The following is a 27,560-nucleotide window of genomic DNA, read 5'->3' on the forward strand; positions in this document are numbered from 1 at the left end:
ATGACTTTATTATTTCATTCCAAGTCATTGTCTCATCTCTATAGAGCTGCTGCCTTATGCTGTCTGACAAAAACACTATTTTGTAGTTCTTCAAAGTAAATAATGCATACTTTTATCACTGCTGAATACCACCTATCAATCAACTTTGATCATGTATATTGGCCTGTTGGAATCTACAGCGCCCTACTAAGTTGCACAGTTCATGTGTTAGTCAAGCACATTGCCACTTATTTTGTAGTTAGCTCCTTAGCTTAGGCATCATTACGACAAAGGTAGTTAGCTACAGTGTTTATCCGACGTCTGCATGGGCCGTGCGGCGTTTACGGGTATACGGCCTCTGCAGAACCCATGGGATTTATGCAATTAATGACAGCTATAACTTGAGATTGTTGGAAAACCTGTCAAATTATAATAACTTAATTATTAACTTGATGTTACTTCATTCATCCCCCCTTCTGCATGTCAGAACCAGCAGGCCCGGATCTGTCTGCTGTACCTTCCACTGCTTGAGCTGCTCTACCAGAACCTCAAGCAGCTGTCTGCCCAGCGACACACCTCCAGCCCTGGCCTGGGCTTCACCGTGAGTCCCTCCACCCCTGGAGGTCCTGACTTACTCTAGCTAGTCTCATGATATATCAATCATATATTGATGTTTTGGAGTTTTAACTGAAAATGTTAATTGTATTTCAGTTAGTTTCCTGAATTTACTGAAATGAAATTGATCCCAACCCTATGGTTGTCCCTTGCTTTTGCAGGGTTCCAGAGATGACTTGAGATCAACCAGCTCGATGGACAGCCGCAGGACCAGCACGGCCGTCGATAAAGACCACGGTCAGTGGGACATCTGTCCTCAATGTGTTAACCCCTCATCGCTGTGTGTTTGTCTGTACGGTAGAGCAGGTGAGCAGACCCATTAGAACGGCATCATGTCCCATCAAAATGTTGCTCTGATGTTTTTGAACCAAAACATCAGAGCAATAATACATCATTGTCCATTTGGTTAGAACAGAAATTCTCCTTCTGCTTTTTTCCCCAAACCCACACACCACAGGAGGCTGGTGAGGGGAGGACGTGTGGAATGGAGTAAGTAAATGGAACAGTATTAAATACATGGAAACCAGAGGATCTCTTGAAACCATCTGTTTCATACAATTCCATCCAACCCGTCCTCCCCAATTAAGGTGCCACACACATCAAGAAGCACAGGGTCAACCACAGTGCAGCGCCTATATTTTTAAATGGCTTGCTCGAGGGCAGAATAGTAGTGTTAGTAATGACACAAGAGGCCCATTCAATCTCCACTTCTTCTGTATCACCTGGCCTGGGGCTTGAACCAGCAACCTTTCTAACCAGTCCACCTCTATAACCTCTGGGCTACCTGCCGCCCACAAAATGTATTTGAGATGCTATGTAAACATGTTTCTTTGTTCTCCCCAGGTCCAGGAAATCAGAATGGCCACCCGGTGAGGAGGGAGGACTCCAGAGGATCTCTGTTCATAGACTCTGGCACTCCAGACAGCTTTGAGGTACGAGACAGAGGGAGGGTGGTGGATTGGCCAATACAAATGAAACAGAAACAGAGGTGGTGTCCTAAATGGCACCCTATTCCCTATATAGTGCACTACTTTTGACCAGGGCCCATAGGGTAGTGCACTATAACGGGACTAGGATGCCATACGGGACACAACCAGAGAGAATGCCCTGGGCATTGTTCAGTAGGGAACATCGTAGCAACAGTCAAATATTGAATTTGATGTTTCACATCCTGCTCTTTTTAAAAATAAACATGGTTCTTATACCATGTTTTCTCACTCTGTGGTCAGACAGAGAGAGAGAGAGAGACACAGAGAGACAGCAGCCTCATCTCTGTTGTTGTTTTTCCAGTCACATATTGACGCTTGGGTCTTTCTCAAACACTTGAAGGCCGTTATATACTATAACTGTTGGTTCACATAGTTAAAAAGATACTATCCAGTGTCTTGGCTCTGTGTCAGCGTTCTAGAAACATGTTGGATTGAGATCAGATGAAGGAAACCAGTCATGTAAGAAGACAAGAGCAGATGTCACTCTGCTTTCAATCATCCTTTTTCTTACTCACGGTACGACTGAGTGCCACACTCAGCTTCTAATGATTATATTTCTTACTATGCGGTATGAATTAAAGCCACTTGTTCTCAATTGTGTTTTTTCTTCCTCTGTGGTGTTTTTCACTCAGCTTCACAGAAGGGGCACTGAGGTGAGACAAACAGACAGAGAGAGCCTGATCTCATGTTTTTTCCCCCCCGACAGATATTGTCCGATTTTGTTTTCGAAATGTAACGTATGATTTTATTTGAAAGTTTACATTTAGGATTGTATTTAAGAGAGAGGAGGGTTGATACTGCCATGTTTTCTTCCTCTGTGGTGTATTGTCCTCCAGCTTCCCCGGCGGGGCTCCACTATGAGCAGCAGTACTACTCTCCCTCCCATAGGCAGACTGGGCCACTATGAAATCAAAGGACTGCTGCTGTGTTTTCTTCACATCATCAGGACCATCTCGGAAGGTCAGCCAACACAACATTACATACGCCTATAGCACTGTATTATACTATAGGATTATCCAGAGATCCTATGAGTTGTATATGTAATTCTATGGTAATGTATGTATCTCTATGGACAGCAACACAGTTGCTTTTTTTAGAACTGTGTAGATCTGTACCTAAAATGGTTTTAAGATACATACCTAGATACTGTATGAATACTTTATATTATATGTTGTTTTTTTCCCTATATTATACAGGCATAATAACAGAATATGTATCTACACATTTTCATTGGCTCCCTCATTTGTAGAATTTCTGACTTATGTTGTTTTAGCGGACATGGGTAACATTCCAAATGACACTGGCCTGGTCATTGTGTAATTGTTTCCTGTTAGACACTGAGTCACCAAGCAGGCCATCTCTCTCCTGTTGTGTCTCTGTCTCTAGACACACTGCTGGCCTACTGGAACAAGGTCAACCCTCAGGGCATCATCAACTTCCTCAGTCTACTGGAGTGAGTACACACAACCTCTGAGTGGATGCAGGATTACAATAGATTATATTCTACAGTGCCTTCGGAAAGTATTCAGACCCCTTGACTTTCCACATTTACCTTACACACTTATCTTACAGCCTAAAATGGATGAAATAAAACATTTTCCTCAATCTACACAAAATAACCCATAGTGTCAAAGCGAAAACAGTTTTGTTTTCACATTTATGAAAAATGAAAAATAAATAAATATACAAGGTGGTGACCAAGAATCCGATGGTCACTCTCCTCTGTGGAGATGGGAGAACCTTCCAGAAGGACAACCATCTCTGCAGCACTCCACCAATCAGGCCCTATGGTAGAGTGGCCAGACAGAAGCCACTTCTCAGTAAAAGGCACATGACAGCCTGCTTGGAGTTTGCCAAAAGGCACCTAAAGACTCTCAGACCATGCAAAACAAAATTATTTGGCCTGAATGCCAAACGTCACGTCTGGAGGAAACCTAGCTCCATCCCTACGGTAAAGCAAGCATGGTAGTGGCAGCATGGTAGTGGCAGCATCATGCTGTGTGGATGTTTTCCAGAGGCAGGAACTGGGAGACTAGTCAGGATCGAGGGAAAGCTGAACAGAACAAAGTACAGAGATCCTTGATGAAAACCTGCTCAGGACCTCGGACTGGGGCGAAAGTTCACCTTCCAACAGGACAACGACCTTAAGCACACAGCCAAGACAACGCAAGAGTGACTTTGGGACAAGTCCCTGAATGTCCTTGAGTGCCCCAGTCAGAGCCTGAACTTGAACCCAATCAAACATCTCTGGAGAGACCTGAAAATAGCTGTGCGGCAACACTCCCCATCCAACCTGAATGGAAGAAACTCCCCAAATACAGGTGTGCCAAGCTTGTAGCGTCATTCCAAAGAAAACCTGTTTAAAAACCTATTGCTTTTTTATTATTAACCAGAGTGTCGATTGACGAGGGGGAAAAAACTATTTATTTTTAGAGTAAGTTTGTAACTAAACAAAAAAAGTCAAAGGGGTCTGATTTACTTTCCGAATGCAATGTATTGAGGGTGTGTTCATAAATTCACTCTGGAGTTCGAGTGCGCTCAGAGCGTGCTCTCGTCGTTCGTAAATTCATTGTTCTCAGATTGTGCAGTCGTAAATTCAGTTTTAGTCGGATTGTTCGTTCGTGAATTCAAAGCGTTTCGATCTTGGAGCGTTCAGAGCGCACACTGGACACTGGCCAAGGAGTCGGGTTGATCCAAGCGTTCTGACCTCACAACAGCAGTCAAGCATTTCGCTACACCCGCAATAGCATCTGCTAAACACGTGTATGTGACCAATCTGATTTGATTTGCAGCACCCAAGCTAACTGGCTAAAGTTGGCTAGCTTGCTAGCTACTTCCAGACACAAATGAGAGAATACCTCACTCTGACCATTTTACTCACCCTAGCACCCTGGCTGGTTAGGCTGTTTTCATGTTAGCATTGGTGACTGTGTTATGTCAACCATTTCATTCAGTGTTTTGGCCGATGTTTACTTTCACCTGTCATAACAACCGAGTTTAAGGCGTTTTGTAAATTCCTAAAATATTCTGCACTCTGCCACTCTCAAACCAGAGTGCAATGAAATTGGAGTAGATAGCCAGAGTGAATTAGTCACCCTTAGTCTACTGGAGTGAGTACAGCACAGGAGGTTGGTGGCACCTTAATTGGGGAGGATGGGTTCGTGGTAATGGCTGGAGCGGAATAAATGGAATGGTATCAAATACATCAAACACATGGTTTCCATGTCATTCCATTCACCCCGTTCCAAACATTAGGAGCCCTCCCCTCAGAAGCCTCCACTGGAGTACAGAAAACATCCGTGTGGATGCAAGACTAGAATAGAATAGGTTCTCCTCTCCTGTGTGAATGTAGGATTAGAGTCAGTACATTTTCCTGATTACACACCCTGAGCTGTAGTTACAGTGAAGCCCTAAAACTTGTCAATTGTCACATTAAAAAGTCTGTGTTTGTGAACAGGCAGCCATTTGTCAACAAAGACATGTTATTCATTGCAAATTAGATAGAATTACAGCCTTAGGACATACAGTCGAAGTCGGAAGTTTACATACACCAGCAAAATATTTAAACTCAGTTTTTCATAATTCCTGACATGTAATCCTAGTAGCCTTCTACAAGGTTCCCAAAATAAGTTGGATGAATTTTGGCCCATTCCTCCTGACAGAGCTGGTGTAACTGAGTCAGGTTTGTAGGCCTCCTTGCTTGCACACGCTTTTTCAGTTCTGCCCACAGATTTACTAAAGGATTGAGGTCAGGGTTTTGTGATGGCCACTCCAATACCTTGACTTTGTTGTCCTTAAGCCAATTTGGCCACAACTTTGGAAGTATGCTTGGGGTCAATGTCCATTTGGAAGACCCATTTGCGACTAAGCTTTAACTTCCTGACTGATGTCTTGAGATGTTGCTTCAATATATCCACATAATTTTCCATCCTCATGATGCCATCTATTTTGTGAAGTGCACCATTCCCTCCTTCAGTAAAGCACCCCCACAACATGATGCTGCCACCCCTGTGCATCACGGTTGGGATGGTGTTCCCCCTTTTTCTTCCTCATTATGACCAAACCGTTCTATTTTTGTTTCATCAGACCAGAGGACATTTGAAAAAAGTACGATCTTTGTCCCCATGTGCAGTTGCAAACGGTAGTCTGGCTTTTTTATGGTGGTTTTGGAGCAGTGGCTTCTTCTTTGCTGAGCAGCCTTCCAGGTTACATCGATATAGGACTCGTTTTACTGTGGATATAGATACTTTCGTACCTGTTTCCTCCAGCATCTTCACAAGGTCCTTTGCTGTTGTTCTGGGATTGATTTGCACTTTTCGCATCAAAGTACGTTCATCTCTAGGAGACAGAATGTGTCTCCTTCCTGAGCGGTATGACTGCTACGTGGTGCCATGGTGTTTATACTTGCATACTATTGTTTGTTCAGATGAACGTGGTACCTTCAGGTGTTTGGAAATGTATCCCAAGGATGAACCAGACTTGTGGAGGTCTATACATTTTTTTCTGAGGTCTTGGCTGATTTCTTTTGATTTCCCCATGATGTCAAGCAAAGAGACACCTAGTTGGAAGGTAGGCCTTGAAGTACATCCACAGGTACACCTCAAATTGACTCAAATAATGTCAATTAGCCATTTTCTGGAATTTTCCAAGCTGTTTAAAGTCACAGTCAACTTAGTGTATGTAAACCTCTGACCCACTGGAATTGTGATCCAGTGAATTGTATGTGAAATAATCTGCCTGTAAACAATTGTTGGAAAATCTACTTGTGTCATGCACAAAGTAGATGTCCTAACCGACTTGTCAATCCTATAGTTTGTTAACAAGAAATTTGTGGAGTGGTTGAAAAACGAGTTTTAATGACTCCAACCTAAGTATATGTAAACTTCCGACTTCAACTGTATTTGTCCGTCTGAGGAACCCTCTGAACTTAAAATGTTATGTTGGGTTGATGATTGACACTTTATAGCTGAGGGTTTTTGTTCTCAAGTTTTTTTTCTCTGTCATACAGTAGGCTAACCTATAACTGTCACTTATCAAGAGAGTTGTCCTATTTGCACACCACTAAGTCAACTATGTAATTTTTTAAAATTTTATTTAACTAAGCAAGTCAGTGAAGAACCCATTCTTATTTTCAATGACGGCCTAGGAACAGTGGGTTATCTGCCTGTTCAGGGGCAGAATGACAGATTTGTACCTTGTCAGCTCGGGGGTTTGAACTTGCAACCTTCCGGGTACTAGTCGAACACTCTAACCACTAGGCTACCCTGCCGCCCAATGAACAAGACTAGTAATGAACAAGACTATTATTAATAACATTATACCACCCCTCTTAAAATCTCTTTCAGGACGTGCCTGGTGCAGTTCTGCTATGTTGGAAAGAGGAACATTGGGAGGTAGGATGATGTTTGGATTCTGTACTGCACTAATAGGTAGGGCTACTAATTCTGTCCTAAACAGGTACATGGTACATGTGTCTCTGTGTGTTCTTTGCTAGTCAAATAAATTATATAATGGTCATTGTCCCACACCCATCTTGAGACTTGGAGGTCAAAGCTTGTTATTCCTTTTTCATATTTGTTCCTTGTTCCTTGCTAATATATTATGTCATTGTTTATGTGCCTACTCTTGTCTTTAGGTATGTCTCTAAGTCTGGCTTATCAAGTTTTAATAAGTTTTAATGTGTACAAGTACAATGAAATGCCTTTCTTGCAAGCTCCAAACCCAACAATGCAGTAATCACTATCAATGTTAGTTGAAAACAACATAAAGTAGAAGAAAAACACACAAACAGTAAGAACTAAGAAGAGCATGAGAAAGTAAAAAGATACAGAGCCTTCAGAAAGTATTCACACCCCTTGACTTTTTCCACATTTTGTTGTGTTACAGCCTGAATTTAAAATTGATCTAATTTAGACTTTTTTTTCACTGGCCTACACACAATACCCCTTAATGTCAAAGTGTAATTATGTTTTTCAAAATTGTAACAAAATAATGAATTCATGAAAAGCTTAAATGTCTTGATTCAATAACTATTCAATCCCTTTTGTTATGTCAAGCCTAAGTAGGTTCAGGAGTACAAATGTGCTTAACAAGTCACATAATAAGTTCAATGGACTCATTCAGTGTGCAATAGTGTTTAACATGATTTTTGACTACCTGTCACGAGAATTAGGTTCTCAATGTTTATACCCCTATTCAATTTAATGACTCTGTCTGCAACCAGGATTTGTAAGATACTGGTTGGAATGAAAACAGACAGAGGCCCAGTCCACAATAGTCAAATGTTTATTCACGGGAACGTTCTGGCGTGCACAGTACAAAGACCTTCATTTTATAGTGACACACATACTTCCACACAAAACATTAGTTATCATACGCCCACACTGTCCTGCTACCCAGCCGACGTAGGGAGAGACCCTGGGAAGTCCTCAGTGCCGAGACCCTGGGAAGTTCTCAGTGCCCCAGCCAAGGTCGGCCCCGAATCTTGCTCAGACAGTCCGTTATCTTATCAAGACACTAGATATATTGTCAACAAACATTATTTCTGACTACGAACTACACTCTCAGATATAATTCTACTGACTAAATCACACACAGCATTAAAATAGTCTAATGATGCTAATCAATTTCATACTATCATAAGGTTTCAGAGTTATGGTCTCTGAGGGTAATATTCTAAACATTCTAACACTACCTCATCTCTGTACCCCACACATACAATTATCTGTAAGGTCCCTCAGTCAAGCAGTGAATTTTAAACACAGATTCAACCACAAAGACCAGGGAGGTTTTCCAATTCTTCACAAAGATGGTCACCTATTGGTAGATTTTTAAAAAAAGCAGACATTGAACATCCCGTTGAGCATGGTGATGTTATTAATTACTCTTTGGATGTTGGGTCAATACACCCCAGTCACTACAAAGGTCCAGCTGTGCTTCCAAACTCAATCTCGTCATTCGCATGCAGAAAAGACAGAGATACAGGGGACGCAGATCCGGGCAATCACTGGAGAATAAACTGTATGACGTCTGTTTAAGACAATCTTACCAACGGGACATTAAAAACTGTAAAATCTTACGTTTCACCGAGTCGTGGATGATCGACGACACAGATAATATACAGTTGGCTGGGTTTTCCGTGATTCGGCAGGACAGAACAGCTACATCCGGTAAGTTGAGGGTGGTGGTGTGTGTCTATTTGTCAATAACAGCTGGTACGCAATGTCTACATTATCTACCAAGAGAGTTTTCATCGATATTTTTCATGGCCGTCTATTTACCACCACAAACCGATGCTGGCACTTAGACTGCACTCAATGAGCTGTATAAGGCCATAAGCTAACAAACCTCCAGACGAGCTTCAATGCCATACAACACTCCTTCCGTGGCCTCCAACTGCTTTTAAATGCAAGTAAAACTAAGTGCATGCTCTTCAACTGATTGCTGCCCGCACCCGCCCGCCCGACTAGCATCACTACTCTGTACGGTTCTGACCTAGAATATGTGGACAACTACAAATACCTAGGTGTCTGTTTAGACTGTAAACTTTCCTTCCAGACTCACATTAAGCATCTCCAATACAAATTAAATCTAGAATCGTCTTTATATTTCGCAACAAAGCCTCCTTCACTCATGCTGCCAAAGATATTATCGTAAAACTGACTATCCTACGATCCTTCGGCGATGTCATTTACAAAATAGCCTCAAACTCTACTCAGCAAATTGGATTTAGTCTATCACAGTGCCATCCGTTTTGTCACCAAAGCCCCATATACTACGCACCACTGCGACCTGTATGATCTCGTTGGCTGGTCCTTGCTTCATACTCGTCGCCAAACCCACTGGCACCAGGCCATCTAAGTCTATGCTAGGTAAAGCCCCGCCTTATCTCAGATCACTGGTCACCATAGCAACACCCACCCGTAGCACGAGCTCCAGCAGGTATATTTCACTGGTCATCCCCAAAGCCAACACTTCCTTTCGCCGCCTTTCCTTCCAGTTGTCTGGTGCCAATGACTGGAGCGAATTGCAAATATCGCTGGAGTCTTATATCTCCCTCTCTAACTTTAAGCATTAGCTGTCCGAGCAGTTCACCGATCACCGTACCTGTACTGAGCCAATCTGTAAATAGCACACCTAACTACTTCATCCCCATATTGTTACTTGTCCTCTTACTCTTTTGCACCCTAGTATCTCTACTTGCACATCATCATCTGCACATCTATCACTCCAGTGTTAATGCTAAACTGGAATTATTTCGCATCCATGGCCTATTTATTGCCTTACCTCCCTACTCTTCTACATTTGCACACACTGTACATATATTTATGTCTTGTGCTATTGACTGTACATTTGTTTGTAACTCTGTTGTTTTGTCAAACTGCTTTTCTTTATCTTGGCCAGGTCTCAGTTGTAAATGAGAACTTGTTCTCAACTGGCCTACCTGGTTAAATAAAGGTGAATTAAGCAAACAAGAAAATTATCATCCTGAAGTGGCGTTCCTAGTAACCAGGGACTTTAATGCAGGCAAACTTAAATTTGTTTTACCAAATTTCTACCAGCAGGTCACGTGCATTCAGAGGGTAAAAAATTCTAGACCACCTTTACTCCACACACGGAGATGTGTACAAAGCTCTCCCTCACCCTCCATTTGGCAAATCGGACCATAATTCAATCATCCTGATTCCTGCGTACAAGAGAGAACTAAAGAAATACCAGTGATTCAATCAATACGGAAGTAGCCAGATGACGCTGATGCTATGCTACAGGACTGTTTTTCTAGCACAGACAGGAATATGTTCCAGGTATCATCCAATAGCATTGAGGAGTATACCACCTCAGTCACCTGCTTCATCAATAAATGCATCGACGACATCGTCCCAACAGTGACCGTAGGTACATTTACCAAACAGAATCCATTATAGGCAACATCCGAGCTAAAGGCTAGAGCTGCCGCTTTCAAGGAGCGGGACACTAATCCGGATGCTTATAAGAAATCCCGCTATGCCCTCAGACGAACCATCAAACAGGCAACACATCAATACAGGACAACGATGGAATGCTACTACACTGGCTGGGAGGCTCGTCAGATGTGGCAGGGCTTGCAATCTATTACAGACTACAAAGGGAAACCCACCCGCGAGCTGCACAGTGACGCGAGCCTACCAGACGGGCAACAAAAAAAAATGTTGCACACTGATCCTCAACACGGGTCCCCTCAGGGGGTGCATGCTTTAGTCCCATCCTGTACTCCCTGTTTACCCACGACTGCGTGGCCAAGCACGACTCAAACACCATCATTAAGTTTGCTGATGACACACCAGTGGTAGGCCTGATCACCGACAGGGAGTAGGTCAGAGACCTGGCAGTGTGGTGCCAGGACAACAACCTCAATGTGAGCAAGACAAAGGAGCTAACCGTGGACTACAAGAAAAGGAGGGCCTAACGTGCCTCCATTCACATCGACAGGACTGTAGTGGAGCGGTCGTGAGTTCCTTGGTGTCCACATCCCCAACAAGCTATCATGGTCCAAACACACCAAGACAGTCTTGAAGAGGGCACTACGGCTTTTCCCCCTCAGGAGACTGAAAAGATATGGCATGGGTCCCCAGATCCTCAAGAAGTTCTACAGCTGCACCATTGAGACCATCCTGACCGGTTGCATCACCGCCTGGTATGGCAACTGGTCGGCATCTGATGGTAAAGCACCACAGATGTTAGTGCATATGGCCCATTACATCACTGGGGCAATGCTTTCTGCCATCCAGGACCTATATACTAGGCGGTGTCAGAGGAAGGCCCAGAAAATTGTCAAAGACTCCAGTCACCCATGTCATAGACTGTGCTGTCTGCTACCACACGGAAATTGGTACCGGAGCACCAATTCTAGTTCCAAAAGGCTTCTTAATAGCTTCTACCCCAACCTATAAGACTGCTGAACAATTAATCAAATGGCCATCTGGACTATTTGCATTGATACACCCCCCCCCCCTTGTTTTTACACTGCTGCTGCTCACTGTTTATTATCTATGCATAGTATCTTTACTCTTACCTATATGTACAAATTACCTTGACCCACCTGTACACATTGACTCTGTACTGGTACCCCCTGTATATAGCCTCGATATTGTTATTTGTGTTCCTTGAATTCTTTTAACTTGTTTTAGTAAATATTTTCTTAACTGCGTTGTTGGTTAAGGGCTTGTAAGTAAGCATCTCACCATAATAATAATTCACCACCTGTTGTATTCGGGGCATGTGACATATAAAATGTGATTTAATTATATGACTGCTTCACCAGTGGAGTCGCGGCGACTTTTAGAAGCTGTGAAAATGTTCAAATTGCTCAATAATTTGATTTGTCAGAGAGGAAGGAAACCGCACAGGCATTTCACCATGAGGCCAATGGTGACATTTAAACAGAGTTTAATGGCTGTGATATGAGAAAGCTGAGGATGGATCAACATTGTAGTTACTCCACAAAACTAACCTAACTGACAGAGTGAAAAGACGGAGGCCTGTACAGACTAAAAAATATTACAAAACATGCTTCCTGTTTGCATGTTATGGGTATGCTTGTAAATGTTAAGGACTGGGGAGTTTCTCAGGATAGAAAAATAAATGGAATGGAGCTAAGCACAGACATAATGCTAGAGCAAAACCTGGTTGAGTCTGCTTTCCACCAGACACTGGAAGATTAATTTACCTTTCAGCAGGACAATAACCTACAGGGCCAAACACAAGGCCAAATCTACATTGGTCGCTCACCCAGAAGACATTGAAAGTTCCAGAAGTGGCCGAGTTACATTTTTTTTCAACTTAAATCTGCTTGAAAATCTATGGCACGACTTAAATGGCTGTCTAGAAATGATCAACAACCAATTTGACAGAGCTTGAAGAATTTTGAAAATAATAATGAGCAAATGTTGCACAATCCAGGGGTGGGAAACTCTTAAAAACTCTTAGAAACTAAAGACTCACAGCTGTAATAACTGCCAAAGGTGATTCTAACATGTATTGACTCATGGGGTTGAATACTTATCTAATCACTATATTGGTGTTTTAAAAATGTATTTGTTTGTACAAATGGTTATCATTTAAAAGTAGAAGACACATTCAGAGTATTTTGTGTAGATCATTGTCAAAAAATGACATTTAAATCCATTTGAATCCCACTTTGTACCACATCACAATTTGGAGAAAGCCAAGGGGAATACTTTCTGATGGCACTGTATATACAGTAGAGGGTCAGTTCCAATACCATATTTACAATGTGCAGGGATACTGGAGTTAGAGGTAAAAACTGTACCACCTGGTGTCAGTTGCAGAGGGAGGTGTTCAGTCACAGTGTCTTAAGCTTGGAAGGGGCAATGGTGTTGAACGCTGAGCTCTAGTGAATGAACAGCATTCTCACATCGAGTTTTGATTTCCTGCTACTCCATTAAGGGCCGTGTGACTCTGTGTGCGGCTCTGTGCAATGAGGTTCTGAAGTGCTGTGTGTCTAAGATGGGTCTGCTGCGGGCCGAGGCCTCCGCTCTACTCTACCTGCTGATGAGGAACAACTATGATTACACCAAGAGGAAGACCTTCCTACGCACTCACCTGCAGGTCAGCTATTGTAACATGGATGGGCGGGTGGGTGGGTTGGATAGATGAATACATAAATGAACACACCAAGAGGATAACCTTCCTATGCACTCACCTACAGGTCATATACAACATCCCCGTGAACGGCAAGGAACTGCCAGCTGTCACTGATTTGTTTATTTAACTGCACAATGCAATACTGATTCTGTTATTGCATCATCAGCAGTCCATCACTGGTGTGCCTATGAACATCTAACTAAGTTTCAAAGCACTTCATGTTATGTCAAAGTAACACTATACCCAACCCATGAGTCCTCTCTGTGCGGTCTCAACCATTTAGCATGCACAAACTCCCCTCACACAAATATATTTAACGTGCATAAACAATGAACAGTCACTAAGAATGGCTATGAACCAGTTGGAAACTCATTTGAAGTCCAAGCAGATTTAACATCACAGCACTGACAGCACTGAAAAGTTCAAATACAGACCAGCTGTTTAGTTTCCCAAACTCCTCTAACAATCGGCTATGTGTCAGAAACCATTCTCAATGCTTCCATAAGCCGTCAAGGGACATATTCATTAATTTCATTATCCATGGTGAAAATGGGCTCCAATTTCCATCTCATAACTCTGCGCTGTGTGTGTGTGTGTGTGTTTGTGGTTATTGTATTTAGGGTTGGAACAGTCCCACTCCTTTTTGTATTTTTATTGGACATGACAGTGGGAAAGGAAGGAGCAAATAGAGAGTGCAAGTGCAGTCGGTCGGATTTGATTTCATAGTTTCATGTGATTCAGAAGCAGCAGCTTAGAGCGCTGGACCACCCCAAGCCAGGGTGTGTTGTGTTAACATCGGGTCCTCCTTCATCTCGCTTTCTGCCTTCTCCCACATTTAAAAAAATACTAGTATACTAGGGCTGTGACCATACCAGTATCGCAATATTGTTTCCATGGCAAAAATGAAAACTCAAAGCAGACCAAACTCTTTGGTCCTTTAAAAACCTGATGTATGTAAAATAATGTGTGCTATAGCATGGAAAATAAATACATGTGACTCTAGATGACGACATAATGATGTTTGTTTCCAATACTAGGACTGTTTTCCTAAAGAAGTTAAATCCACTTTGTGTGTTGTTTCCTTGCCATGAGACTAACGAGATACTGTTATCGTTCCGAAACTTTAGTATACAATGGTATAAATACTATAGTATTCACTGTAGTGTTTCTGCAGACTTTACTGTAGTATACTGTAGCGTTTACACTTAACTATAGTATAAATACTGTGGTAAAAGAACTGTATTATATACTAAAGTAATTAATGTAGTGATTTTGCGGATTGTAGTATACTACAGTATTTACTGTTGTTTTTTTGCAGACATTACTATAGTATTTACTATAGTTTTTTGTTGTATTATCATTGACATTGAAGTGGAGGCTTTCTCCTTGAGGAAACCTACTGGAGAAAAGAGAACATTTTCCATAACCTGTAGGGAGGACTGGGTTCTGAATGGATAGTTCAGAGCTTCTGCTCTTTTCTATAACCTGTAGGGAAAAACAATATTTGGCACAATGTGTGGCACAAACTGGAATATGTGAGAGGGGAATGGGCAGGGTATATGCAACTTTACACTTTTATAACTAAAGTAAATACAAAAGTTTTTGTGGACTGTGGTGTTTTTGCAGACATTACTGTAGTGTTTACTACTGTTTTTTGTGAATAATACTGTAGTATTTAATATAATATCCTACAGTATACTACACATGATCGAGGGATACTACCGTGTGTAGTATAGTATTCTACAGTATACGTCAGTTTACTACAGAATTCAATAGAAAGTACTGTAGTATTCTATAGTAAACTGTAATCTCTTTTCATGTGGGCTGGTGTAGATCATCATCGCAGTGAGCCAGCTGATCTCAGATGTGGCGCTGACCGGTAGCTCCCGCTTCCAGGAGTCCCTCTCCATCATCAACAACTTTGCCAACAGCGACAAAGCCATGAAGGTAATGCATATTTGCTGTAGGGGGTTATGAATTAGTTCCCAGGGTTACGTAATTGCTAGGCTTTATCTTGTAAGGCTAACACTGTCTTGAGTCTCCATCGTCAACAACTTTGACAACAGCGACAAAACCAAGGTAACCCTCCACTCTTAGAAAAAAGGGGGTCTAAACCCCTCCTTGTGCAACTGCGTCCTGGACGTACTGAACGGTCGACCCCAAGTGGTGAAGGTAGGCAACAACACCTCCGCCACAGAGGCGCATGCTCAGCCCCGTTCTGTACTCCCTGTTCACCCATGACTGCGTGGCCATGCACGTCTCCAACTCAATCATCAAATTTGCTGACGACAACAGTGGAAGTCCTGATTACCAACACTGAGTCCTGGCAGAGTGGTACCAGGAAAATAACCTCTCCCTCATCTTCAACAAAAATAAGGAGCTGATTGTGGACTACAGGAGACAGCAGACAGAGAACGCCCCCCATTCACATTGACAGAGCCGCAGCGGAGAGAGTCTAAAGCTTCAAGTTTCACGACGTGCACATCACTGACGACCTGAAATGGTCCCGACACTCAGAAAGTGTGGTGAAGAGGGTGCAACAGGACCTCTTCAACCTCAGGAGGCTGAAGAAATGTGTCTTGGCCCCTAACACCCTCACAAACTTCTACAGATGCACCATTGAGAGCATCCTGACAGGCTGTATCACCGCCTGGTACAGCAATTGCACCGTCCACAACCGCAGGGCTCTCCAGAGGTGGTCAGCCCAACGCATCACCGGGGGCACACAGCCTGCCCTCCAGGACATCTACAACACCCGATGTCACAGGAAGGCCAAAAAGATAATCAAGGTCCTCAGCCACCCGAGCCACAGCCTGTTCACCCCGTTACCATCTAGAAGGAGCAAGACAGTACAGGTGCATTAAAGCTGGAACTGAGAGACTGACAAACCGCTTCTATCAGATTGTTAAACAGTCACCACTAGCCAGGCTCCACCCAGTACCCTACCCTGAACTTTAGTCACTGTTACTAGCCGACTACCACCTGGTACTCTGTTCTGCACCTTAGAGACTGCTTTGCCCTATGTACAGTACATAGTCGTTGAACACTGGTCACGTTAATAATGTTTACATACTGTTTTAACCACTTTATATCTATATAACTACTGCTGTACACACCTTTTCTATTCAAATACTATCTATGTCTATAGACACCATTATTATATATTTATATTCCGGACTCGCTCTGATATTTCTTCATTTCTTTCTTTTGACTTGTTGGATTATGTGCGTATTGATTTGTATTGCTAGGTATCATTACTGCAATAGAAACACAATAATTCTGCTGCACCTGCGATAACATTGGAAATCTGTGGACATGACCAATATGCTTTGATTTGAAACAGTCCTGCTGTAATGAGTTCAACAAGAGTGTCAAAGGGACATGCAGTGCATTCGGAAAGTATTCAGAGCCCTTGACTTTTTCCATATTTTGTTAAGTTACATTTGGGGAGTTTCTCCCATTCTTCTATGCAGACCCTCTAAAGCTCTGTCAGGTTGGCTTGTGAGCGTCGCTGCACAGCTATTTTCAGGTCTCTCCAGAGATGTTCAAAAGGGTTCAAGTCCGGGCTCTGGCTGGGCTACAAAAGGACATTCAGAGACTTGTCCCAAAGCCACTTCTGCCTTGTCTTGGCTGTGTGCTTAGGGTCATTGTCCTTCGTTGTCCTTCGACCCAGTCTGAGATCTTGAGCGCTCTGGAGCAGGTTTTCATCAAGGATCCACCACCATGCTTCACCGTAGGGATGGTGACAGGTTTCCTCCATACATGACCCTTGGCTTTCAGGCCAAAGAGTTCAATCTTGGTTTCATCAGACCAGAGAATCTTGTTTCTCATGGTCTGAGAGTCCTTTAGGTGCCTTTTGGCAAACTTCAAGCGGGCTGTCATGTGCCTTTTACTGAGGAGTGGTTTCGACCTGGCCTCTCTACCATAAAGGCCTGGTTGGGTGAGTGCTGCAGAGATGGTTCTCCTTCTGGAAGGTTCTCCCATCTCTACAGTGGAACTCTGAAGCTCTGTCAGAGTGATCATCGGTTCCTGGTCACCTCCCTGACCAAGGTCTTTCTTCCCTGATTGCTCAGTTTGGCCGGGCAGCCAGCTCTCAGATGAGTCTTGGCACTTCCAAACTTCTTCCATTTAAGAATGATGCAGGCCACTATGTTCTTGAGGACCTTCAATGCTGCAGAAATATTTTTGTACCCTTTCCCAGATCTGTGCCTCGACACAATCCTGTCTTGGTGCTCTACAGACAATTCCTTTGACCTCATGGCTTGGATTTTGCACTGACATGCACATCAACTGTGGGACCTTATATAGACAGGTGTGTGGCTTTCCAAGTCATGTCCAACCATTTTAATTTACCACAGGTGGACTCCAATCAAGTTGTAGAAACGTCTGATGATCAATGGATACAGGATGAACCTGAGCTCAATTTTGAGTGTCATGGCAAAGGGTCTGAAAACTTATGTAAATAAGGTATTTCTGTTTTTATTTTTAATACATTTGTAGAACATTGACAAAAAATTGTTCTCGCTTTGTCATTATGGGGTAATCCATTTTAGTATAAGGCTGTAAATGAACCAAATGTGGAAAAAGTCAAAGGGTCTGAGTACTTTCTGAATGCACTGTATATACTGCCTTGGCTGTGCTCTTTTAATGAGTGATACAGTTGTTTGTTCCTCGGTCAGATATTCACCATACTGTTATCTTGGAGTAGGATATGCGGCTTGGAAAGGGAGATTTTTTCATAAGACGTGTAAAGTATCATGGAGCACCATTCTGTAATCGCTTGAAATGTAAATATGTCTGAGGTGGTTAAGACGCGTGTTAGCGCCCAGAGCTAGCCTAATGCCGAGGCTTTAGCTCACTGGGCTAACACAGTCTTGAGTCGAGCAGATGACCAGGATGCTTTCTGACTTTGCATGTGAATACACTTAAGTCTTACTAGATATGAGTACCTGCTATATTACTCAGATGCAGATCCACTGTGAAGGATGGGAAATGTGTTCTGCTAATGTTTTGTAAATTACCATCTGTCTGTGCTGTTCCAGTTATGTTTATCTGAGGATGAATAAATTAGCACACTCCCTAGTACAGAATGGCTACCAGTAACCCTCAGGCTGTGCTGTGCTTTGTGTGTGTGTGTGTGTAGTCGACAGCGTTCCCTGGGGAGGTGAAGGGACTGACCAAGCGTATCCGGACGGTGCTGATGGCCACGGCCCAACTGAGGGAGCATGAAAAGTCCCCAGAGATGCTGCTGGAACTGCAGTACAGCCTGGCTTGCTCCTAAGCCTCCACCCCTGAGGTGCGACGGACCTGGCTGGATAGCATGGCCCGGGCACACATCAAGAACGGAGACCTCTGAGGTACAGTCAATTATGTACAGAAACATGTACAGTACCTGTCAAAAGTTTTGACACACCTACTCATTATGTTTTTTCTTGTTTTTTACTATTTTCTACATTGTAGAATAATAGTGAACACATCAAAACTTTGAAATAACACATATGGAATCCTGTAGTAAATAGAAAAGTGTTCAATAAATAAACAATTATTTTGAGATTCTTCAAAGCAACCACCCTTTGCCTTGATGACAGCTTTGCACACTCTTGGCATTCTCTCAGCCAGCTTCATGAGGTAGTCAAATGGAATGCATTTCAGTTAAACTGTGTGCCTTGTTAAATGTTAATTTGTAGAATTTATTTCCTTCTTAATGCATTTCAGCCAATCAGTTGTGTTGCGACAAGGTAGGAGTGGTATACAGAAGTTAGCCTTATTTGGTAAAAGACCAAGTCCATATTATGGCATGAACAGCTCAAATAAGCAAAGAGAAACGACAGTCCATCATTACTATAAGACATGAAGGTCAGTCAATCTGGAACATTTCAAGTCGCAAAAACCATCAAGCACTATGATGTAACTGGCTCTCATGAGGACCGCCACAGGAAAGGAAGACCCAGCGTTATAATTTCATTAGAGGATAATTTCATTAGAGTTAACTGCACCTCAGATTGCAGACCAAGTAAATGCTTCACCGAGTTCAAGTAGCAGACACATCTCAACATCAACTGTTCAGAGGAGACTGTGTGAATCAGGCCTTCATGGTCAAATTGCTGCAAAGAAACCTCTACTAAAGGACATCAATATGAAGAAGAGGCTTGCTTGGGACAAGAAACATGAGAAGTGGCCATTGGACCGGTGGAAATCTGTCCTTTGGTCTGATGAGTCCAAATTTGAGATTTTTGGTTCCAACCGCTGTGTCTTTGTGAGACGCAGAGTAGGTGAACGGATGATCTCCGCATGTGTGGTTCCCACTGTGAAGCATGGAGGAGGAGGTGGGATGGTGTGGGAGTGCTTTGCTGGTGATACTGTCAGGGATTTATTTATAATTCAAGGCACACTTAACCAGCATGGTGCCAGACGTGATGCTTGGCATTCAGGCCAATAAGTTCAATCTTGGTTTCATCAGACCAGAACATATTGTTTCCTCATGGTATCAGAGTCCTTTAGGTGCCTTTTGGCAAACTCCACGCAGGCTGTCATGTGCCTTTTACTGAGGAGTGGCTTCCATCTGGCCACTCTACCATAAATGCCTGATTGGAGTGCTGCAGAGATGGTTGTCCTTCTGGAAGATTCTCCTAAGAGGAACTCTGGAGCTCTGTCAGAGTGACCATCAGCTTCTTGCTCACCTCCCTGACCAAGGCCCTTCTCACCTGATTGCTCAGTTTTGCCGGACGGCCAGTTCTAGGAAGAGTCTTGGTGGTAAAATATTTCTTCCATTTAAGAATGATGGAGGCCACTGTGTTCTTGGGGACCTTCAACTGCTGCAGAAATGTCTTCTACCCTTCCCCAGATCTGTGCCTCGACACAATCCTGTCTCGGAGCTCTACGGACAATTCCTTCATCCTCATGGCTTGGTTTTTGCTCTGATGTGCACTGTCAACTGCAGGCCCATATATGGACAGGTGTGTGCCTTTCAAAATCATGTCCAATCAATTGAATTTACCACAGGTGGACTCCAATCAAGTTGTAGAAACATCTCAAGGATGACTAATGGAAACAGGATGCACCTGAGCTAATTTTCATGTCTCATAGCAAAGGGCCTGAATACGTACATTTATGTAAATCTTATATAAATTGGCAAAAATTCTAAAAACCTGTTTTTGCTTTGTCATTATCGGGTATTGTGTGTAGATTGTTATTTCATCCATTTCATAAGAAGGCTGTAAGTACCAAAATGTGTAAAAAGGGAAATGGTCTGAATACTTTCCCGAATGCACTGTGGGGATGACGTCGTCGATGCACTTATTAATGAAGCCCGTGACTGATGTGATTAACTACTTAATGCCATCGGATGAATCCCAGAGCATATTCCAGTCTGCTAGTGAAAGTCCTGTAGAGTAGCATCTGCTTCATCGGACCACTTCTGTTGTGAGCGCGTCACTGGTACTTCCTGTTTGAGTTTTTCCTTGCAAGCAGGAATCAGGTGTATAGAGTTATGGTCAAATCTGCGAAATGGAGGACGAGAGAGAGCTTTGTATGGTTTTTCTGTGTTTGGAGTAAGATTTTTTTCCACCTTTTAGTTGACATGCTAGTAGAAATTAGGTAATATGAATTTCAGTTTTCCTGCATTAAAATCACCGGCCACTAAGAGCTCCATGTTTGGATGAGCATTTTCTTGTTGGCTTATGATCCTATGCAGCTCGTTGAGTGCGGTCTTACTGCCAGCATCGGTATGTGATGGCAACTTATCATGAGGTATTCTAACTCACGCGAGAAGAACCTAGAGACTTCCTGAATATTAGAGATTGCGCACCAGCTGTTGTTAACAAAGAGAGACACACCTCCCCCTTGAGCTTATCCGATGCTGCTGTTCTGTCAATGCATAGAAAAACCTTGTACTTGTTCAGCCACGACTCTGAGAAACATTGACTATTACAGTTCTTCAGGGTCCCTTTATAGGATAGTCTCGAACAGAGCTCGTCCAGTTTGTTCTCCAGTGATTGTACGTTTACCAATAGAATAGATGGTACAGACGGTTTATAGTCACCGACGTAGTTTCATCAGGGTGCCCGCACATCGCCCTCTCTAATGGCGCCTCAGGGTCCGGTGTGAGCAGTACAGTATGTGCTACGCCTCTGACTTGTTGAGGTAAAGATCTTCATCCAAATCAAAGTTAGTTATTTTTGGTCATAGGATACGATGGTGGAAACATTATGTACAAACAAAATTAAGATCAGCATGAAAAAAATAGGTCAGGAGCCTGTAAAACAGCAGCTATCCATTGCTGCGGCATTCTTTCATGTCTGTCTCTGTCCGTCTGTCTGGGGTCATGTAACTGGTCTGGGCTTCTTAATACACTGCTTAAACACACAGGCTGTGTATCAAGTGGGTACCTTATTCCCTATAGAGTGTACAACTTTTGACCGGAGCCCATAGGGAGTAGGGTGCCATTTCAGAAACAGTCATAGAGTTGGTCTGGGCTTCCTCATACACTGTCAACTAAACAGTAACTGTAAACACAGACTTATAGTTCTTAGTCCTAGAACTTCATTGTGACCTCACGCAAACCTCTTTTTTTGTATATTTTCTTTAATGCCTGCTTCCCAGATGTCAGACCAGGGTCAAAGTTAGTGCACTATATAGGGAATAGGGTGCCTTTTTGGACACAAACCAATATGTTTTCCCAGTGACCTAGATGTGAAAGTTGCGCTATAAAGGAATCTTCTATATCTGGAAATGTGTACAGTTCTGAACTTGCACTGTAGAGGAATCTGATATGTATGTAAATATGTTCAGTTCTGAGCATGCACTGAAGAGGAATCTTGACATTTATGGAAATGTGTACAGTTCTGAACACACTCTCTAGTTCAGGGCTCTCCAACAATGTTCCTGGAGACCTACCGTCCTGTAGGTTTTCACTCCAACCCTAATCTAACTCACCTGATTCTAATAATTAGTTGGTTGATAAGCAGAATCATTTAAGTTACAACTGGGGATGGAGTGAAAACCTACAGGAGGGTAGTTCTTTAGGAAAGCCCTGTGTTGGAGAGCCCTGCTATAGAGGAATCTAATACCATACCGTATGTAAATATGTGTAACCGAGACTTCCAGCTACTGACCTTTTTAGAGATATGTATTCAAATGGCCTGGGAATGTAGCCAGGTCCAGATCTGTGTGTGCTCCAGCCAACTCCTCTTACATGTTGTCATGTTCGGGCCAGGCAACCCTGGGAAACTGATTAGTCAGGGAGGAATGTCGGAAACACTGGGAGAAAGGGGGTTGGAGTAAACAGGAATTCTCCCAAATAACCGTCAGTCTTGGAGGGAACACACACACACTAGTCATAGACGGTTCTCTCTGCTACCGCACGGCAAGCAGTACCGGAGCGCCAAGTCTAGGTCCATGCTCTGGGTACACGTCCTGGTAATCCGTCCGGCCCTGCGGCCTTGTGACTGTTGACCTGTTTAAAGGTCTTACTCACATCGGCTGCGGAGAGCGTGATCACACAGTCGTCTGGAACAGCTGATGCTCTCATGCATGTTTCAGTGTTACTTGCCTCGAAGCAAGTGTAGAAGTTATTTAGCTCGTCTGGTAGGCTCGTGTCACTGGGCTGCTCTCAGCTGTGCTTCCCTTTGTAGTCTGTAATAGTTTGCAAGCCCTGCCACACCCGACGAGCCTCGGAGCCGGTGTACAATTCGATCTTAGTCCTGTATTGACGCTTTGCCTTTTTGATGGTTTGTCGGAGGACTTTGCAGGATTTCTTATAAGCTTTTGGGTTAGAGTCCCGCTTCTTGAAAGCGGCAGCTCTACCCTTTAGGTTAGAGCGAATGTTACCTGGAATCATGGCTTCTGGTTTGGGTATGTACGTACTGTCACTGTGGGGACGACGTCCTCAATGCACTTATTGATAAAGCCAGTGACTGATGTGGTGTACTCCTCAATGCCATCGGAAGAATCCCGGAACATATTCCAGTCTGTGTTGGCAAAACAGTCATGTAACTTAGCATCTGCTTCATCTGACCACTTTTTTTTATAGACCGAGTCACTGGTGCTTCCTACTTAAATTTTTGCTTGTAAGCAGGAATCAGGAGGATAGAGTTATTGGTCAGATTTGCCAAATGGAGGGCGAGGGAGAGCTTCTATGTGTGTGTAGTAAAGGTGGTCTAGAATTGTTTTTCCTCTGGTTGCACGTTTAACATACTGATAGAAATTAGGCTTATCATAAGATACTCTACCTCAGAGCAAAACCTTGGGACTTCCTAAGATATTATGCACCAGCTATTGTTTACAAATATGCATAGGACCCTGCCCTGTGTCTTACCAGAGGCTGCTGTTCTGTCCTGCCGATAGAGTCTATAACCCGCCAGTTGTATGTTCATAATGTCGTCTTTCAGCCACGACTCTGAAACATAAGATATTACAGTTTTGAATGTCCTGTTGGTAGGATATACATGCTTTCAGTTTGTCCCATTTCTTTTTCCAGCGATTGAACATTAGCTAGCAGGGTGGCAGGCAATGGCAGATTAGCCACTCGTCGCCTGATCCTCACAAGGCACCCTGATTTCTTTCCTCAAAACCTGTTTCCTTTTCCAGCGAATCACTTAAGTCCCCACGAAGATAGAAAAACAAAACGTGTGCGTGTGTTTGTGTGTGTGTGTGGCAAGCACACATGCACAATACACATACTGTATGGGTTTTGACTGTGGTGGTTGAGTGTTTGCTAACCCTCCCAGCATTGACCAATACTGTGTTGTTTTCCCACAGGCTGCTATGTGTTACATCCACATTGCTGCACTGGTGGCAGAATATCTCCACAGGAAAAGTAAGACCGTCTTTCCCCATTTATTCATTCACCGTCACTTACAGTACTTTGAAGTATTGTTACATTATTTTTACCTTTACATTATTGGCACCCCGCATTATCGTTTTACATTATTGTTAGAAGAAGTATTACATTTATTGTTAGAACTTTATCATATATATTTTTTTATAGAACAGCACACTGGCATTCTGTTTGCCCCACAATGGACTAAAGCCAGACTGTATTATCTTACTGTAAGGTCTTTATTTTGTCCAGCCAGGATGCTTTATACACTGCTCAAAAAAAGGGAACACTTAAACAACACAATGTAACTCCAAGTCAATCACACTTCTGTGAAATCAAACTGTCCACTTAGGAAGCAACACTGATTGAGAATAAATTTCACATGCTGTTGTGCAAATGGAATAGACAACAGGTGGAAATTATAGGCAATTAGCAAGACACCCCCAATAAAGGAGAGATGGTGACCACAGACCACTTCTCAGTTCCTATGCTTCCTGGCTGTTGTTTTGGTCACTTTTGAATGCTGGCGGTGCTTTCACTCTAGGGGTGGCATGAGACGGAGTCTACAACCCACACAAGTAGCTCAGGTAGTGCAGCTCATCCAGGATGGCACATCAAGGCGAGCTGTGGCAAGAAGGTTTGCTGTGTCTGTCAGTGTAGTGTCCAGAGCATGGAGGCGCTACCAGGAGACAGGCCAGTACATCAGGAGACGTGGAGGAGGCCGTAGGAGGGCAACCCAGCAGCAGGACCGCTACCTCCGCCTTTGTGCAAGGAGGAGCACTGCCAGAGCCCTGCAAAATGACCTCCAACAGGCCACAAATGTGCATGTGTCTGCTCAAACGGTCAGAAACAGACTCCATGAGGGTGGTATGAGGGCCCGATGTCCACAGGTGGGGGTTGTGTTTACAGCCCAACACCGTGCAGGACGTTTGGCATTTGCCAGAGAACACCAAGATTGGCAAATTCGCCACTGGCGCCCTGTGCTCTTCACAGATGAAAGCAGGTTCACACTGAGTACATGTGACAGTCTGGAGACGCCGTGGAGAACGTTCTGCTGCCTGCAACATCCTCCAGCATGACCGGTTTGGCGGTGGGTCAGTCATGGTGTGGGGTGGCATTTCTTTGGGGGGCCGCACAGCCCTCCATGTGCTCGCCAGAGGTAGCCTGACTGCCATTAGGTACCGAGATGAGATCCTCAGACCCCTTGTGAGACCATATGCTGGTGCGGTTGGCCCTGGGTTCCTCCTAATGCAAGACAATGCTAGACCTCATGTGGCTGGAGTGTGTCAGCAGTTCCTGCAAGAGGAAGGCATTGATGCTATGGACTGGCCCGCCCGTTCCCCAGACCTGAATCCAATTGAGAACATCTGGGACATCATGTCTCGCTCCATCCACCAACGCCACGTTGCACCACTGACTGTCCATTTTACCGAAATTGTATCTAAATCCAAACTCTTTTTCTAGCAAGGTACTAAGAGATGCCCATCCTTTGTTTAAGAGGGAGCTCTTTGCTTTTTTGCAGATTAAAAATCGTACATTTTTGGTGGATTAAAAATGTATCTTTGTTTTTTTTTAACTCTGTTTATTAAGTTTTACACAGACAGACAGACCAGACCAGACAGACCAGACATACCAAACAGACAACACAAAGCAATATAAATAATATACTCAACTAGAAAAAATGCAAATAATACATTTAAAAAAAAATTGCTTTAAAGATGCCATACTTTAGACAAGTTAAACACACCAGGCAGAAGGCTACAAAGGTTAGAGGGCAATCTATAGTACAGGGACAGAGCAAACACCTCACCATTGTTGCTGTAAACAGTCAAGGGATAGGGGTGGAGAAATGCAACCACTCACAAACAGTCACGGCCACAGACCGACCATCCACTGGACCAAAAATAAAAACTTTACAATGCTTTAAAATTAAAATTAAAATAATAATTTTATGTAGGCGTGAACAAAATGTAAAAATAAAAATAACTGGGAGAAACAAGCTCACACTTCAGTCTCTGCCCGGGCAAGATGAACAATCAATCAATAAGCACATCAACCTTAATGCCCCCCCAGACAAAACACAAAGAAAAGCTCATCCAACCCTTAAGTCACAGGGGGGTCAAATACAGACGTATTTTGGTTTTAATAGGAGTGCCATCAGAGAATGGACTGTTTGAAGTAAGACCGGAATGGAGCCCAAGCCTCATTAAACAATTTGGGGTTCTCCCGTGAATTGATTTTTTTTTAGTTTCAGAGAGCACAAAACATCTCTCACCCAATATTTATAAGATGGGGGAGCTGCCATCTTCCAGATCTGTAGTATTAGCCGTTTAGCTAAAAGAGTTGTATAAGCAACAGTGTCCGACTGGATTCTTGACAGGGCAGTACTCCAAAAAGGGCTGTAAGGGGAGACGGATCTATAACAGTGTCATATACAGTGGGGCAAAAAAGTATTTAGTCAGCCACCAATTGTGCAAGTTCTCCCACTTAAAAAGATGAGAGGCCTGTAATTTTCATCATAGGTGCACTTCAACTATGACGGACAAAATGAGAAGGAAAAAAATCCAGAAAATCACATTGTAGGATTTTTATGAATTTATTTACAAATTACGGTGGAAAATAAGTATTACAGGCCTCTCATCTTTTTAAGTGGGAGATCTTGCACAATTGGTGGCTGACTAAATACTTTTTTGCCCCACTGTATATCACAGAAACATTTAAATATTAATTCCCAGAAACCTGACAGTTTATGACAGCCTCAAAACATATGCAACAGTGTGGCTGGTTCCATTTTACATCTGACACAGGTAGGATCAAAAAAAGGATCTAGTGCTAAAAGAGGACGAGTAACCTTTCGGTTACTGGCCCAACACCACTAGACTACCTGCCGCCCTTCCTTTTTAAACAAAGTCATGGGTACAATGTCAATTTCAACCTCCAAAAAAGGCAGGTCTAATATTACAGCAAATAATATGGCTAAACTCCAATGTACTGATAGAGAAAATACATTTTCTTGGAAAAAGATATACAAGAAGGGTATAGTATTTATGAAGGACATTGTAAACAAGGATTGTCAAATGATGTCCCACAAGCAACTAACAGTGTATGGAGGTCTAATGCTCAATACAAAATGATAACCAACTCATCGCGGCTCTGCCACAAAATTGGAAGAGACAATTACTTATAGAAGAAATTAAATAATGATTCTGTCTGCCACCCATTCAAAATCATAAATGGCTTAAAAGTATTAGTATACATCGAAAAATGAATCCGTTTCACTTAACGACACAAGGCAATGCCGTATAAAATTCAAGTTGGTTGGGAACATTGGGTCTATGAACTATATATATATATATACTGTAAAACAACAATTGACACATCAATACTTGCTATAAAAAAGAATGCTCAATATATGGGGCATTGAACAGTCAGCCTTTTGCAGACTCTGCCACTAGGAATCAGAATCAATAGAGCATATTTTATGGTCGTGTCCATCGGTGCTCCCTTTCGGAGTC

General features: G+C 43.0%; 1 pseudogene; it reads left to right on the forward strand.

The window, feature by feature from the left end:
• Positions 1-27,560, forward strand: part of LOC139417508 (dedicator of cytokinesis protein 11-like) — an 86,694-nt pseudogene that overhangs the window by 34,832 nt on the left and 24,302 nt on the right.

This window comes from Oncorhynchus clarkii, chromosome 9 (assembly GCF_045791955.1).
Source record: "Oncorhynchus clarkii lewisi isolate Uvic-CL-2024 chromosome 9, UVic_Ocla_1.0, whole genome shotgun sequence".
NCBI lineage: Eukaryota > Metazoa > Chordata > Actinopteri > Salmoniformes > Salmonidae > Oncorhynchus > Oncorhynchus clarkii.